General features: G+C 70.3%; 7 non-coding genes and 1 pseudogene across 7 annotated transcripts; all 8 read left to right on the top strand.

Moving 5' to 3' along the window:
• Positions 1–1489: 1489 nt before the first annotated feature.
• On the top strand, positions 1490–1598 carry LOC125281592 (5S ribosomal RNA; annotated as a pseudogene).
• Positions 1599–3494: 1896 nt separating this feature from the next.
• Positions 3495–3613, top strand: LOC125281591 (5S ribosomal RNA). The gene has a single exon (XR_007188812.2). It is a non-coding gene; the product is annotated as a 5S ribosomal RNA (ribosomal RNA).
• Positions 3614–5510: 1897 nt separating this feature from the next.
• Positions 5511–5629, top strand: LOC125281590 (5S ribosomal RNA). Its single transcript, XR_007188811.1, has one exon. It is a non-coding gene; the product is annotated as a 5S ribosomal RNA (ribosomal RNA).
• Positions 5630–7526: 1897 nt separating this feature from the next.
• On the top strand, positions 7527–7645 carry LOC125281612 (5S ribosomal RNA). The gene has a single exon (XR_007188833.2). It is a non-coding gene; the product is annotated as a 5S ribosomal RNA (ribosomal RNA).
• Positions 7646–9542: 1897 nt separating this feature from the next.
• LOC125281611 (5S ribosomal RNA) lies at positions 9543–9661 on the top strand. The gene has a single exon (XR_007188832.2). It is a non-coding gene; the product is annotated as a 5S ribosomal RNA (ribosomal RNA).
• A 1899-nt stretch (positions 9662–11560) lies between these two features.
• On the top strand, positions 11561–11679 carry LOC125281589 (5S ribosomal RNA). The gene has a single exon (XR_007188810.1). It is a non-coding gene; the product is annotated as a 5S ribosomal RNA (ribosomal RNA).
• A 1905-nt stretch (positions 11680–13584) lies between these two features.
• On the top strand, positions 13585–13703 carry LOC125281587 (5S ribosomal RNA). The gene has a single exon (XR_007188808.1). It is a non-coding gene; the product is annotated as a 5S ribosomal RNA (ribosomal RNA).
• Positions 13704–15606: 1903 nt separating this feature from the next.
• LOC125281609 (5S ribosomal RNA) lies at positions 15607–15725 on the top strand. Its single transcript, XR_007188830.2, has one exon. It is a non-coding gene; the product is annotated as a 5S ribosomal RNA (ribosomal RNA).
• The last annotated feature ends 497 nt before the right edge of the window (positions 15726–16222 follow it).

The raw sequence follows: 16222 nt of genomic DNA, 5'->3' as shown, positions 1-16222 counted from the left end.
CCCGGGCGGGCCGTGACCCCGCCTCTGCAGGCGTGCGCTCCCTGGGTTCTCGGCCTCCTCCCTGCCTCCGGGCCCTCTCCTCTCCCGAGCCCCTAGCAGTTCGCTTGGGCCGCCCGCCCACCGCAGCGCCCCGGGCCAACCGCCTGCCGGCCCCGCCTCCTGCCTGGGCCCGCCTACACCTTCTCCCCACCAGCCCTGGGCTGCGCTCCCGCCAGAAGGGCATGGCCCTCCTTCGCACCGGTCACCGTCCCTTTGCCCCTGGGCCCGGGCGTCCGTGCTCCGTGCGCACAGGACACAAGATGGCCAACCGCCCGGGGCCTCAGGCCCCGTGGGCACCCGACTCCGCGCCCCGTCTCAGCGGAACAGCGAGGCTCGCTCCCTCAGCGAGACCCCGGGGCGCCCCGCACCACGGCGACAAGGGCCACCAGAAAATAAAGGACGGGGCAAAAGAAAGAATGCCTCGCACGCCCCCACGCCAGAGGGGTGCTGGGCAGGAATGGCAGCCCATCGGGATTCCCGCCACCTGGGCTGCAAGTCCTCGGGCTCCGAGGGAGGGCTCCTATGGCAGCTCCAGGGCGCGGCCGCCTTGCCCAAAGCGCGCCCAAGCGCGACCGCCCTCCCGTGGGCTAGCTGCCGCGCCCACACAGCGTCCTGTGTGTCCCTGTGTGTGGGTGTGTGTCACCTGTGTGCACCTGGGTCTCTGTCCCTGTCCCTGTCCCCGTCCGCATCCGGGTCGGGGTCTGCGTGTCTGTGCTGGGGTGTGACAGGGTCTGTGTGTTGGATAATCTAATCTCTCTCTCTCTTTCTCTCTCTCTGTCACACACACAGACCACACACACACACACACACACACACACACACACACTCTGTCCCTCCCCGTCTCTCCCGTCCAGTGTGTCCCCTAAGTGTCCCCCCACTCCGTGTCTCTCTGTCTTTCCCTGTGTGTCTGTGTGTGTGCGTATTGTGAGCCGGCCCCTGGTGTCTCTCGATCAGGTCCTGGTGTCGCTGGGTGGGGAGGGGAAGGGTGGCGGAGGAAGGGCCAGGGGGTTGGGATGGTGATGATGGTCTGTGGTGGCGCCCGAGGCTTCCGGTGGGCTTTGAGCCCGGCGGCCGGGAGAGGAGGAAAGGCCAGTGGGCGGGTTGTGCTCCCCGCGGGGGGCGGGGGGGTTGGGGGGCGCTCTGAGAACACCTCGGGCCTCGCCCCCGGCGCCCCGACCCACCCCGTTGCCATCCCGGGAGCCAAGCGGCGGCGCGGCAGGAGAGTCCCGGGACGGGAGAGCGCGCGGACTTCCGCGGCTCCGGGGTGCCGGAGGCATCTTGTCCCCTGGGCGTGCTGGCTGGCAGGCAGGCAGGCAGGCAGGCAGGCAGGCACCAGGCCCAGGCCAGGCGAGGAGGGCTGACAATCGCTCGGCAGGGGCTGGGCTGGGGCTGGGGCTGGGGCTGGGAGGGGCGGAGCAGGCTCTTGGGGCACCGAGCGGCAGCCACAGGCGTCTACGGCCATACCACCCTGAACGCGCCCGATCTCGTCTGATCTCGGAAGCTAAGCAGGGTCGGGCCTGGTTAGTACTTCCGCCTGGGAATACCGGGTGCTGTAGGCTTTTCTCCTTTTCTTTTCCTTTCCTTGCCCTTCGCCCTCCCTTCCACTCCCTCTGCCGCCAGCGGCCCGCCCCCCCAACCTTGCCCAACCCGGCTCCATTCAAACCCCACGTGCCCCCACCTCACCACAGGCCATGCGTGGTGGGCCCGACCCGCTCGCCACACGCCACACGCCACACGCCACACGCGCAGCGCAACGCGGAACCCTGGCCCTCTGCGGGTGCCCGTGGCACAGCCAGGCGCCCACAGCCCAGCCCTTCCACCTCCAAGCCCCAGGAACGCCCACAGCCTATCCCGGGGTGCGGGCTGGGGGCTGGTGTGCAGGGCGGTGGGCGCTCAGGGGGCGGCGCGAGAGGAGGCGGAGGCGGCGGAGGGGGGTGGAGGGAAAGCGGCCCGGGCGAGAGGAACCGCGGGAGCCCCGGGCGGGCCGTGACCCCGCCTCTGCAGGCGTGCGCTCCCTGGGTTCTCGGCCTCCTCCCTGCCTCCGGGCCCTCTCCTCTCCCGAGCCCCTAGCAGTTCGCTTGGGCCGCCCGCCCACCGCAGCGCCCCGGGCCAACCGCCTGCCGGCCCCGCCTCCTGCCTGGGCCCGCCTACACCTTCTCCCCACCAGCCCTGGGCTGCGCTCCCGCCAGAAGGGCATGGCCCTCCTTCGCACCGGTCACCGTCCCTTTGCCCCTGGGCCCGGGCGTCCGTGCTCCGTGCGCACAGGACACAAGATGGCCAACCGCCCGGGGCCTCAGGCCCCGTGGGCACCCGACTCCGCGCCCCGTCTCAGCGGAACAGCGAGGCTCGCTCCCTCAGCGAGACCCCGGGGCGCCCCGCACCACGGCGACAAGGGCCACCAGAAAATAAAGGACGGGGCAAAAGAAAGAATGCCTCGCACGCCCCCACGCCAGAGGGGTGCTGGGCAGGAATGGCAGCCCATCGGGATTCCCGCCACCTGGGCTGCAAGTCCTCGGGCTCCGAGGGAGGGCTCCTATGGCAGCTCCAGGGCGCGGCCGCCTTGCCCAAAGCGCGCCCAAGCGCGACCGCCCTCCCGTGGGCTAGCTGCCGCGCCCACACAGCGTCCTGTGTGTCCCTGTGTGTGGGTGTGTGTCACCTGTGTGCACCTGGGTCTCTGTCCCTGTCCCTGTCCCCGTCCGCATCCGGGTCGGGGTCTGCGTGTCTGTGCTGGGGTGTGACAGGGTCTGTGTGTTGGATAATCTAATCTCTCTCTCTCTTTCTCTCTCTCTGTCACACACACAGACCACACACACACACACACACACACACACACACACACTCTGTCCCTCCCCGTCTCTCCCGTCCAGTGTGTCCCCTAAGTGTCCCCCCACTCCGTGTCTCTCTGTCTTTCCCTGTGTGTCTGTGTGTGTGCGTATTGTGAGCCGGCCCCTGGTGTCTCTCGATCAGGTCCTGGTGTCGCTGGGTGGGGAGGGGAAGGGTGGCGGAGGAAGGGCCAGGGGGTTGGGATGGTGATGATGGTCTGTGGTGGCGCCCGAGGCTTCCGGTGGGCTTTGAGCCCGGCGGCCGGGAGAGGAGGAAAGGCCAGTGGGCGGGTTGTGCTCCCCGCGGGGGGCGGGGGGGTTGGGGGGCGCTCTGAGAACACCTCGGGCCTCGCCCCCGGCGCCCCGACCCACCCCGTTGCCATCCCGGGAGCCAAGCGGCGGCGCGGCAGGAGAGTCCCGGGACGGGAGAGCGCGCGGACTTCCGCGGCTCCGGGGTGCCGGAGGCATCTTGTCCCCTGGGCGTGCTGGCTGGCAGGCAGGCAGGCAGGCAGGCACCAGGCCCAGGCCAGGCGAGGAGGGCTGACAATCGCTCGGCAGGGGCTGGGCTGGGGCTGGGGCTGGGGCTGGGAGGGGCGGAGCAGGCTCTTGGGGCACCGAGCGGCAGCCACAGGTGTCTACGGCCATACCACCCTGAACGCGCCCGATCTCGTCTGATCTCGGAAGCTAAGCAGGGTTGGGCCTGGTTAGTACTTGGATGGGAGACCGCCTGGGAATACCGGGTGCTGTAGGCTTTTCTCCTTTTCTTTTCCTTTCCTTGCCCTTCGCCCTCCCTTCCACTCCCTCTGCCGCCAGCGGCCCGCCCCCCCAACCTTGCCCAACCCGGCTCCATTCAAACCCCACGTGCCCCCACCTCACCACAGGCCATGCGTGGTGGGCCCGACCCGCTCGCCACACGCCACACGCCACACGCGCAGCGCAACGCGGAACCCTGGCCCTCTGCGGGTGCCCGTGGCACAGCCAGGCGCCCACAGCCCAGCCCTTCCACCTCCAAGCCCCAGGAACGCCCACAGCCTATCCCGGGGTGCGGGCTGGGGGCTGGTGTGCAGGGCGGTGGGCGCTCAGGGGGCGGCGCGAGAGGAGGCGGAGGCGGCGGAGGGGGGTGGAGGGAAAGCGGCCCGGGCGAGAGGAACCGCGGGAGCCCCGGGCGGGCCGTGACCCCGCCTCTGCAGGCGTGCGCTCCCTGGGTTCTCGGCCTCCTCCCTGCCTCCGGGCCCTCTCCTCTCCCGAGCCCCTAGCAGTTCGCTTGGGCCGCCCGCCCACCGCAGCGCCCCGGGCCAACCGCCTGCCGGCCCCGCCTCCTGCCTGGGCCCGCCTACACCTTCTCCCCACCAGCCCTGGGCTGCGCTCCCGCCAGAAGGGCATGGCCCTCCTTCGCACCGGTCACCGTCCCTTTGCCCCTGGGCCCGGGCGTCCGTGCTCCGTGCGCACAGGACACAAGATGGCCAACCGCCCGGGGCCTCAGGCCCCGTGGGCACCCGACTCCGCGCCCCGTCTCAGCGGAACAGCGAGGCTCGCTCCCTCAGCGAGACCCCGGGGCGCCCCGCACCACGGCGACAAGGGCCACCAGAAAATAAAGGACGGGGCAAAAGAAAGAATGCCTCGCACGCCCCCACGCCAGAGGGGTGCTGGGCAGGAATGGCAGCCCATCGGGATTCCCGCCACCTGGGCTGCAAGTCCTCGGGCTCCGAGGGAGGGCTCCTATGGCAGCTCCAGGGCGCGGCCGCCTTGCCCAAAGCGCGCCCAAGCGCGACCGCCCTCCCGTGGGCTAGCTGCCGCGCCCACACAGCGTCCTGTGTGTCCCTGTGTGTGGGTGTGTGTCACCTGTGTGCACCTGGGTCTCTGTCCCTGTCCCTGTCCCCGTCCGCATCCGGGTCGGGGTCTGCGTGTCTGTGCTGGGGTGTGACAGGGTCTGTGTGTTGGATAATCTAATCTCTCTCTCTCTTTCTCTCTCTCTGTCACACACACAGACCACACACACACACACACACACACACACACACACACTCTGTCCCTCCCCGTCTCTCCCGTCCAGTGTGTCCCCTAAGTGTCCCCCCACTCCGTGTCTCTCTGTCTTTCCCTGTGTGTCTGTGTGTGTGCGTATTGTGAGCCGGCCCCTGGTGTCTCTCGATCAGGTCCTGGTGTCGCTGGGTGGGGAGGGGAAGGGTGGCGGAGGAAGGGCCAGGGGGTTGGGATGGTGATGATGGTCTGTGGTGGCGCCCGAGGCTTCCGGTGGGCTTTGAGCCCGGCGGCCGGGAGAGGAGGAAAGGCCAGTGGGCGGGTTGTGCTCCCCGCGGGGGGCGGGGGGGTTGGGGGGCGCTCTGAGAACACCTCGGGCCTCGCCCCCGGCGCCCCGACCCACCCCGTTGCCATCCCGGGAGCCAAGCGGCGGCGCGGCAGGAGAGTCCCGGGACGGGAGAGCGCGCGGACTTCCGCGGCTCCGGGGTGCCGGAGGCATCTTGTCCCCTGGGCGTGCTGGCTGGCAGGCAGGCAGGCAGGCAGGCAGGCAGGCACCAGGCCCAGGCCAGGCGAGGAGGGCTGACAATCGCTCGGCAGGGGCTGGGCTGGGGCTGGGGCTGGGGCTGGGAGGGGCGGAGCAGGCTCTTGGGGCACCGAGCGGCAGCCACAGGCGTCTACGGCCATACCACCCTGAACGCGCCCGATCTCGTCTGATCTCGGAAGCTAAGCAGGGTCGGGCCTGGTTAGTACTTGGATGGGAGACCGCCTGGGAATACCGGGTGCTGTAGGCTTTTCTCCTTTTCTTTTCCTTTCCTTGCCCTTCGCCCTCCCTTCCACTCCCTCTGCCGCCAGCGGCCCGCCCCCCCAACCTTGCCCAACCCGGCTCCATTCAAACCCCACGTGCCCCCACCTCACCACAGGCCATGCGTGGTGGGCCCGACCCGCTCGCCACACGCCACACGCCACACGCGCAGCGCAACGCGGAACCCTGGCCCTCTGCGGGTGCCCGTGGCACAGCCAGGCGCCCACAGCCCAGCCCTTCCACCTCCAAGCCCCAGGAACGCCCACAGCCTATCCCGGGGTGCGGGCTGGGGGCTGGTGTGCAGGGCGGTGGGCGCTCAGGGGGCGGCGCGAGAGGAGGCGGAGGCGGCGGAGGGGGGTGGAGGGAAAGCGGCCCGGGCGAGAGGAACCGCGGGAGCCCCGGGCGGGCCGTGACCCCGCCTCTGCAGGCGTGCGCTCCCTGGGTTCTCGGCCTCCTCCCTGCCTCCGGGCCCTCTCCTCTCCCGAGCCCCTAGCAGTTCGCTTGGGCCGCCCGCCCACCGCAGCGCCCCGGGCCAACCGCCTGCCGGCCCCGCCTCCTGCCTGGGCCCGCCTACACCTTCTCCCCACCAGCCCTGGGCTGCGCTCCCGCCAGAAGGGCATGGCCCTCCTTCGCACCGGTCACCGTCCCTTTGCCCCTGGGCCCGGGCGTCCGTGCTCCGTGCGCACAGGACACAAGATGGCCAACCGCCCGGGGCCTCAGGCCCCGTGGGCACCCGACTCCGCGCCCCGTCTCAGCGGAACAGCGAGGCTCGCTCCCTCAGCGAGACCCCGGGGCGCCCCGCACCACGGCGACAAGGGCCACCAGAAAATAAAGGACGGGGCAAAAGAAAGAATGCCTCGCACGCCCCCACGCCAGAGGGGTGCTGGGCAGGAATGGCAGCCCATCGGGATTCCCGCCACCTGGGCTGCAAGTCCTCGGGCTCCGAGGGAGGGCTCCTATGGCAGCTCCAGGGCGCGGCCGCCTTGCCCAAAGCGCGCCCAAGCGCGACCGCCCTCCCGTGGGCTAGCTGCCGCGCCCACACAGCGTCCTGTGTGTCCCTGTGTGTGGGTGTGTGTCACCTGTGTGCACCTGGGTCTCTGTCCCTGTCCCTGTCCCCGTCCGCATCCGGGTCGGGGTCTGCGTGTCTGTGCTGGGGTGTGACAGGGTCTGTGTGTTGGATAATCTAATCTCTCTCTCTCTTTCTCTCTCTCTGTCACACACACAGACCACACACACACACACACACACACACACACACACACTCTGTCCCTCCCCGTCTCTCCCGTCCAGTGTGTCCCCTAAGTGTCCCCCCACTCCGTGTCTCTCTGTCTTTCCCTGTGTGTCTGTGTGTGTGCGTATTGTGAGCCGGCCCCTGGTGTCTCTCGATCAGGTCCTGGTGTCGCTGGGTGGGGAGGGGAAGGGTGGCGGAGGAAGGGCCAGGGGGTTGGGATGGTGATGATGGTCTGTGGTGGCGCCCGAGGCTTCCGGTGGGCTTTGAGCCCGGCGGCCGGGAGAGGAGGAAAGGCCAGTGGGCGGGTTGTGCTCCCCGCGGGGGGCGGGGGGGTTGGGGGGCGCTCTGAGAACACCTCGGGCCTCGCCCCCGGCGCCCCGACCCACCCCGTTGCCATCCCGGGAGCCAAGCGGCGGCGCGGCAGGAGAGTCCCGGGACGGGAGAGCGCGCGGACTTCCGCGGCTCCGGGGTGCCGGAGGCATCTTGTCCCCTGGGCGTGCTGGCTGGCAGGCAGGCAGGCAGGCAGGCAGGCAGGCACCAGGCCCAGGCCAGGCGAGGAGGGCTGACAATCGCTCGGCAGGGGCTGGGCTGGGGCTGGGGCTGGGGCTGGGAGGGGCGGAGCAGGCTCTTGGGGCACCGAGCGGCAGCCACAGGCGTCTACGGCCATACCACCCTGAACGCGCCCGATCTCGTCTGATCTCGGAAGCTAAGCAGGGTCGGGCCTGGTTAGTACTTGGATGGGAGACCGCCTGGGAATACCGGGTGCTGTAGGCTTTTCTCCTTTTCTTTTCCTTTCCTTGCCCTTCGCCCTCCCTTCCACTCCCTCTGCCGCCAGCGGCCCGCCCCCCCAACCTTGCCCAACCCGGCTCCATTCAAACCCCACGTGCCCCCACCTCACCACAGGCCATGCGTGGTGGGCCCGACCCGCTCGCCACACGCCACACGCCACACGCGCAGCGCAACGCGGAACCCTGGCCCTCTGCGGGTGCCCGTGGCACAGCCAGGCGCCCACAGCCCAGCCCTTCCACCTCCAAGCCCCAGGAACGCCCACAGCCTATCCCGGGGTGCGGGCTGGGGGCTGGTGTGCAGGGCGGTGGGCGCTCAGGGGGCGGCGCGAGAGGAGGCGGAGGCGGCGGAGGGGGGTGGAGGGAAAGCGGCCCGGGCGAGAGGAACCGCGGGAGCCCCGGGCGGGCCGTGACCCCGCCTCTGCAGGCGTGCGCTCCCTGGGTTCTCGGCCTCCTCCCTGCCTCCGGGCCCTCTCCTCTCCCGAGCCCCTAGCAGTTCGCTTGGGCCGCCCGCCCACCGCAGCGCCCCGGGCCAACCGCCTGCCGGCCCCGCCTCCTGCCTGGGCCCGCCTACACCTTCTCCCCACCAGCCCTGGGCTGCGCTCCCGCCAGAAGGGCATGGCCCTCCTTCGCACCGGTCACCGTCCCTTTGCCCCTGGGCCCGGGCGTCCGTGCTCCGTGCGCACAGGACACAAGATGGCCAACCGCCCGGGGCCTCAGGCCCCGTGGGCACCCGACTCCGCGCCCCGTCTCAGCGGAACAGCGAGGCTCGCTCCCTCAGCGAGACCCCGGGGCGCCCCGCACCACGGCGACAAGGGCCACCAGAAAATAAAGGACGGGGCAAAAGAAAGAATGCCTCGCACGCCCCCACGCCAGAGGGGTGCTGGGCAGGAATGGCAGCCCATCGGGATTCCCGCCACCTGGGCTGCAAGTCCTCGGGCTCCGAGGGAGGGCTCCTATGGCAGCTCCAGGGCGCGGCCGCCTTGCCCAAAGCGCGCCCAAGCGCGACCGCCCTCCCGTGGGCTAGCTGCCGCGCCCACACAGCGTCCTGTGTGTCCCTGTGTGTGGGTGTGTGTCACCTGTGTGCACCTGGGTCTCTGTCCCTGTCCCTGTCCCCGTCCGCATCCGGGTCGGGGTCTGCGTGTCTGTGCTGGGGTGTGACAGGGTCTGTGTGTTGGATAATCTAATCTCTCTCTCTCTTTCTCTCTCTCTGTCACACACACAGACCACACACACACACACACACACACACACACACACACTCTGTCCCTCCCCGTCTCTCCCGTCCAGTGTGTCCCCTAAGTGTCCCCCCACTCCGTGTCTCTCTGTCTTTCCCTGTGTGTCTGTGTGTGTGCGTATTGTGAGCCGGCCCCTGGTGTCTCTCGATCAGGTCCTGGTGTCGCTGGGTGGGGAGGGGAAGGGTGGCGGAGGAAGGGCCAGGGGGTTGGGATGGTGATGATGGTCTGTGGTGGCGCCCGAGGCTTCCGGTGGGCTTTGAGCCCGGCGGCCGGGAGAGGAGGAAAGGCCAGTGGGCGGGTTGTGCTCCCCGCGGGGGGCGGGGGGGTTGGGGGGCGCTCTGAGAACACCTCGGGCCTCGCCCCCGGCGCCCCGACCCACCCCGTTGCCATCCCGGGAGCCAAGCGGCGGCGCGGCAGGAGAGTCCCGGGACGGGAGAGCGCGCGGACTTCCGCGGCTCCGGGGTGCCGGAGGCATCTTGTCCCCTGGGCGTGCTGGCTGGCAGGCAGGCAGGCAGGCAGGCAGGCAGGCACCAGGCCCAGGCCAGGCGAGGAGGGCTGACAATCGCTCGGCAGGGGCTGGGCTGGGGCTGGGGCTGGGGCTGGGAGGGGCGGAGCAGGCTCTTGGGGCACCGAGCGGCAGCCACAGGCGTCTACGGCCATACCACCCTGAACGCGCCCGATCTCGTCTGATCTCGGAAGCTAAGCAGGGTCGGGCCTGGTTAGTACTTGGATGGGAGACCGCCTGGGAATACCGGGTGCTGTAGGCTTTTCTCCTTTTCTTTTCCTTTCCTTGCCCTTCGCCCTCCCTTCCACTCCCTCTGCCGCCAGCGGCCCGCCCCCCCAACCTTGCCCAACCCGGCTCCATTCAAACCCCACGTGCCCCCACCTCACCACAGGCCATGCGTGGTGGGCCCGACCCGCTCGCCACACGCCACACGCCACACGCGCAGCGCAACGCGGAACCCTGGCCCTCTGCGGGTGCCCGTGGCACAGCCAGGCGCCCACAGCCCAGCCCTTCCACCTCCAAGCCCCAGGAACGCCCACAGCCTATCCCGGGGTGCGGGCTGGGGGCTGGTGTGCAGGGCGGTGGGCGCTCAGGGGGCGGCGCGAGAGGAGGCGGAGGCGGCGGAGGGGGGTGGAGGGAAAGCGGCCCGGGCGAGAGGAACCGCGGGAGCCCCGGGCGGGCCGTGACCCCGCCTCTGCAGGCGTGCGCTCCCTGGGTTCTCGGCCTCCTCCCTGCCTCCGGGCCCTCTCCTCTCCCGAGCCCCTAGCAGTTCGCTTGGGCCGCCCGCCCACCGCAGCGCCCCGGGCCAACCGCCTGCCGGCCCCGCCTCCTGCCTGGGCCCGCCTACACCTTCTCCCCACCAGCCCTGGGCTGCGCTCCCGCCAGAAGGGCATGGCCCTCCTTCGCACCGGTCACCGTCCCTTTGCCCCTGGGCCCGGGCGTCCGTGCTCCGTGCGCACAGGACACAAGATGGCCAACCGCCCGGGGCCTCAGGCCCCGTGGGCACCCGACTCCGCGCCCCGTCTCAGCGGAACAGCGAGGCTCGCTCCCTCAGCGAGACCCCGGGGCGCCCCGCACCACGGCGACAAGGGCCACCAGAAAATAAAGGACGGGGCAAAAGAAAGAATGCCTCGCACGCCCCCACGCCAGAGGGGTGCTGGGCAGGAATGGCAGCCCATCGGGATTCCCGCCACCTGGGCTGCAAGTCCTCGGGCTCCGAGGGAGGGCTCCTATGGCAGCTCCAGGGCGCGGCCGCCTTGCCCAAAGCGCGCCCAAGCGCGACCGCCCTCCCGTGGGCTAGCTGCCGCGCCCACACAGCGTCCTGTGTGTCCCTGTGTGTGGGTGTGTGTCACCTGTGTGCACCTGGGTCTCTGTCCCTGTCCCTGTCCCCGTCCGCATCCGGGTCGGGGTCTGCGTGTCTGTGCTGGGGTGTGACAGGGTCTGTGTGTTGGATAATCTAATCTCTCTCTCTCTTTCTCTCTCTCTGTCACACACACAGACCACACACACACACACACACACACACACACACACACACTCTGTCCCTCCCCGTCTCTCCCGTCCAGTGTGTCCCCTAAGTGTCCCCCCACTCCGTGTCTCTCTGTCTTTCCCTGTGTGTCTGTGTGTGTGCGTATTGTGAGCCGGCCCCTGGTGTCTCTCGATCAGGTCCTGGTGTCGCTGGGTGGGGAGGGGAAGGGTGGCGGAGGAAGGGCCAGGGGGTTGGGATGGTGATGATGGTCTGTGGTGGCGCCCGAGGCTTCCGGTGGGCTTTGAGCCCGGCGGCCGGGAGAGGAGGAAAGGCCAGTGGGCGGGTTGTGCTCCCCGCGGGGGGCGGGGGGGTTGGGGGGCGCTCTGAGAACACCTCGGGCCTCGCCCCCGGCGCCCCGACCCACCCCGTTGCCATCCCGGGAGCCAAGCGGCGGCGCGGCAGGAGAGTCCCGGGACGGGAGAGCGCGCGGACTTCCGCGGCTCCGGGGTGCCGGAGGCATCTTGTCCCCTGGGCGTGCTGGCTGGCAGGCAGGCAGGCAGGCAGGCAGGCAGGCACCAGGCCCAGGCCAGGCGAGGAGGGCTGACAATCGCTCGGCAGGGGCTGGGCTGGGGCTGGGGCTGGGGCTGGGAGGGGCGGAGCAGGCTCTTGGGGCACCGAGCGGCAGCCACAGGCGTCTACGGCCATACCACCCTGAACGCGCCCGATCTCGTCTGATCTCGGAAGCTAAGCAGGGTCGGGCCTGGTTAGTACTTGGATGGGAGACCGCCTGGGAATACCGGGTGCTGTAGGCTTTTCTCCTTTTCTTTTCCTTTCCTTGCCCTTCGCCCTCCCTTCCACTCCCTCTGCCGCCAGCGGCCCGCCCCCCCAACCTTGCCCAACCCGGCTCCATTCAAACCCCACGTGCCCCCACCTCACCACAGGCCATGCGTGGTGGGCCCGACCCGCTCGCCACACGCCACACGCCACACGCCACACGCGCAGCGCAACGCGGAACCCTGGCCCTCTGCGGGTGCCCGTGGCACAGCCAGGCGCCCACAGCCCAGCCCTTCCACCTCCAAGCCCCAGGAACGCCCACAGCCTATCCCGGGGTGCGGGCTGGGGGCTGGTGTGCAGGGCGGTGGGCGCTCAGGGGGCGGCGCGAGAGGAGGCGGAGGCGGCGGAGGGGGGTGGAGGGAAAGCGGCCCGGGCGAGAGGAACCGCGGGAGCCCCGGGCGGGCCGTGACCCCGCCTCTGCAGGCGTGCGCTCCCTGGGTTCTCGGCCTCCTCCCTGCCTCCGGGCCCTCTCCTCTCCCGAGCCCCTAGCAGTTCGCTTGGGCCGCCCGCCCACCGCAGCGCCCCGGGCCAACCGCCTGCCGGCCCCGCCTCCTGCCTGGGCCCGCCTACACCTTCTCCCCACCAGCCCTGGGCTGCGCTCCCGCCAGAAGGGCATGGCCCTCCTTCGCACCGGTCACCGTCCCTTTGCCCCTGGGCCCGGGCGTCCGTGCTCCGTGCGCACAGGACACAAGATGGCCAACCGCCCGGGGCCTCAGGCCCCGTGGGCACCCGACTCCGCGCCCCGTCTCAGCGGAACAGCGAGGCTCGCTCCCTCAGCGAGACCCCGGGGCGCCCCGCACCACGGCGACAAGGGCCACCAGAAAATAAAGGACGGGGCAAAAGAAAGAATGCCTCGCACGCCCCCACGCCAGAGGGGTGCTGGGCAGGAATGGCAGCCCATCGGGATTCCCGCCACCTGGGCTGCAAGTCCTCGGGCTCCGAGGGAGGGCTCCTATGGCAGCTCCAGGGCGCGGCCGCCTTGCCCAAAGCGCGCCCAAGCGCGACCGCCCTCCCGTGGGCTAGCTGCCGCGCCCACACAGCGTCCTGTGTGTCCCTGTGTGTGGGTGTGTGTCACCTGTGTGCACCTGGGTCTCTGTCCCTGTCCCTGTCCCCGTCCGCATCCGGGTCGGGGTCTGCGTGTCTGTGCTGGGGTGTGACAGGGTCTGTGTGTTGGATAATCTAATCTCTCTCTCTCTTTCTCTCTCTCTGTCACACACACAGACACACACACACACACACACACACACACACACACACACTCTGTCCCTCCCCGTCTCTCCCGTCCAGTGTGTCCCCTAAGTGTCCCCCCACTCCGTGTCTCTCTGTCTTTCCCTGTGTGTCTGTGTGTGTGCGTATTGTGAGCCGGCCCCTGGTGTCTCTCGATCAGGTCCTGGTGTCGCTGGGTGGGGAGGGGAAGGGTGGCGGAGGAAGGGCCAGGGGGTTGGGATGGTGATGATGGTCTGTGGTGGCGCCCGAGGCTTCCGGTGGGCTTTGAGCCCGGCGGCCGGGAGAGGAGGAAAGGCCAGTGGGCGGGTTGTGCTCCCCGCGGGGGGCGGGGGGGTTGGGGGGCGCTCTGAGAACACCTCGGGCCTCGCCCCCGGCGCCCCGACCCACCCCGTTGCCATCCCGGGAGCCAAGCGGCGGCGCGGCAGGAGAGTCCCGGGACGGGAGAGCGCGCGGACTTCCGCGGCTCCGGGGTGCCGGAGGCATCTTGTCCCCTGGGCGTGCTGGCTGGCAGGCAGGCAGGCAGGCAGGCAGGCAGGCACCAGGCCCAGGCCAGGCGAGGAGGGCTGACAATCGCTCGGCAGGGGCTGGGCTGGGGCTGGGGCTGGGGCTGGGAGGGGCGGAGCAGGCTCTTGGGGCACCGAGCGGCAGCCACAGGCGTCTACGGCCATACCACCCTGAACGCGCCCGATCTCGTCTGATCTCGGAAGCTAAGCAGGGTCGGGCCTGGTTAGTACTTGGATGGGAGACCGCCTGGGAATACCGGGTGCTGTAGGCTTTTCTCCTTTTCTTTTCCTTTCCTTGCCCTTCGCCCTCCCTTCCACTCCCTCTGCCGCCAGCGGCCCGCCCCCCCAACCTTGCCCAACCCGGCTCCATTCAAACCCCACGTGCCCCCACCTCACCACAGGCCATGCGTGGTGGGCCCGACCCGCTCGCCACACGCCACACGCCACACGCGCAGCGCAACGCGGAACCCTGGCCCTCTGCGGGTGCCCGTGGCACAGCCAGGCGCCCACAGCCCAGCCCTTCCACCTCCAAGCCCCAGGAACGCCCACAGCCTATCCCGGGGTGCGGGCTGGGGGCTGGTGTGCAGGGCGGTGGGCGCTCAGGGGGCGGCGCGAGAGGAGGCGGAGGCGGCGGAGGGGGGTGGAGGGAAAGCGGCCCGGGCGAGAGGAACCGCGGGAGCCCCGGGCGGGCCGTGACCCCGCCTCTGCAGGCGTGCGCTCCCTGGGTTCTCGGCCTCCTCCCTGCCTCCGGGCCCTCTCCTCTCCCGAGCCCCTAGCAGTTCGCTTGGGCCGCCCGCCCACCGCAGCGCCCCGGGCCAACCGCCTGCCGGCCCCGCCTCCTGCCTGGGCCCGCCTACACCTTCTCCCCACCAGCCCTGGGCTGCGCTCCCGCCAGAAGGGCATGGCCCTCCTTCGCACCGGTCACCGTCCCTTTGCCCCTGGGCCCGGGCGTCCGTGCTCCGTGCGCACAGGACACAAGATGGCCAACCGCCCGGGGCCTCAGGCCCCGTGGGCACCCGACTCCGCGCCCCGTCTCAGCGGAACAGCGAGGCTCGCTCCCTCAGCGAGACCCCGGGGCGCCCCGCACCACGGCGACAAGGGCCACCAGAAAATAAAGGACGGGGCAAAAGAAAGAATGCCTCGCACGCCCCCACGCCAGAGGGGTGCTGGGCAGGAATGGCAGCCCATCGGGATTCCCGCCACCTGGGCTGCAAGTCCTCGGGCTCCGAGGGAGGGCTCCTATGGCAGCTCCAGGGCGCGGCCGCCTTGCCCAAAGCGCGCCCAAGCGCGACCGCCCTCCCGTGGGCTAGCTGCCGCGCCCACACAGCGTCCTGTGTGTCCCTGTGTGTGGGTGTGTGTCACCTGTGTGCACCTGGGTCTCTGTCCCTGTCCCTGTCCCCGTCCGCATCCGGGTCGGGGTCTGCGTGTCTGTGCTGGGGTGTGACAGGGTCTGTGTGTTGGATAATCTAATCTCTCTCTCTCTTTCTCTCTCTCTGTCACACACACAGACCACACACACACACACACACACACACACACACACACACACACTCTGTCCCTCCCCGTCTCTCCCGTCCAGTGTGTCCCCTAAGTGTCCCCCCACTCCGTGTCTCTCTGTCTTTCCCTGTGTGTCTGTGTGTGTGCGTATTGTGAGCCGGCCCCTGGTGTCTCTCGATCAGGTCCTGGTGTCGCTGGGTGGGGAGGGGAAGGGTGGCGGAGGAAGGGCCAGGGGGTTGGGATGGTGATGATGGTCTGTGGTGGCGCCCGAGGCTTCCGGTGGGCTTTGAGCCCGGCGGCCGGGAGAGGAGGAAAGGCCAGTGGGCGGGTTGTGCTCCCCGCGGGGGGCGGGGGGGTTGGGGGGCGCTCTGAGAACACCTCGGGCCTCGCCCCCGGCGCCCCGACCCACCCCGTTGCCATCCCGGGAGCCAAGCGGCGGCGCGGCAGGAGAGTCCCGGGACGGGAGAGCGCGCGGACTTCCGCGGCTCCGGGGTGCCGGAGGCATCTTGTCCCCTGGGCGTGCTGGCTGGCAGGCAGGCAGGCAGGCAGGCAGGCAGGCACCAGGCCCAGGCCAGGCGAGGAGGGCTGACAATCGCTCGGCAGGGGCTGGGCTGGGGCTGGGGCTGGGGCTGGGAGGGGCGGAGCAGGCTCTTGGGGCACCGAGCGGCAGCCACAGGCGTCTACGGCCATACCACCCTGAACGCGCCCGATCTCGTCTGATCTCGGAAGCTAAGCAGGGTCGGGCCTGGTTAGTACTTGGATGGGAGACCGCCTGGGAATACCGGGTGCTGTAGGCTTTTCTCCTTTTCTTTTCCTTTCCTTGCCCTTCGCCCTCCCTTCCACTCCCTCTGCCGCCAGCGGCCCGCCCCCCCAACCTTGCCCAACCCGGCTCCATTCAAACCCCACGTGCCCCCACCTCACCACAGGCCATGCGTGGTGGGCCCGACCCGCTCGCCACACGCCACACGCCACACGCGCAGCGCAACGCGGAACCCTGGCCCTCTGCGGGTGCCCGTGGCACAGCCAGGCGCCCACAGCCCAGCCCTTCCACCTCCAAGCCCCAGGAACGCCCACAGCCTATCCCGGGGTGCGGGCTGGGGGCTGGTGTGCAGGGCGGTGGGCGCTCAGGGGGCGGCGCGAGAGGAGGCGGAGGCGGCGGAGGGGGGTGGAGGGAAAGCGGCCCGGGCGAGAGGAACCGCGGGAGCCCCGGGCGGGCCGTGACCCCGCCTCTGCAGGCGTGCGCTCCCTGGGTTCTCGGCCTCCTCCCTGCCTCCGGGCCCTCTCCTCTCCCGAG

The sequence above is a fragment of the Ursus arctos genome, unplaced genomic scaffold, assembly GCF_023065955.2.
Source record: "Ursus arctos isolate Adak ecotype North America unplaced genomic scaffold, UrsArc2.0 scaffold_7, whole genome shotgun sequence".
Classification (NCBI taxonomy): domain Eukaryota; kingdom Metazoa; phylum Chordata; class Mammalia; order Carnivora; family Ursidae; genus Ursus; species Ursus arctos.
This window is presented reverse-complemented; position numbering and strand designations above follow the sequence as displayed.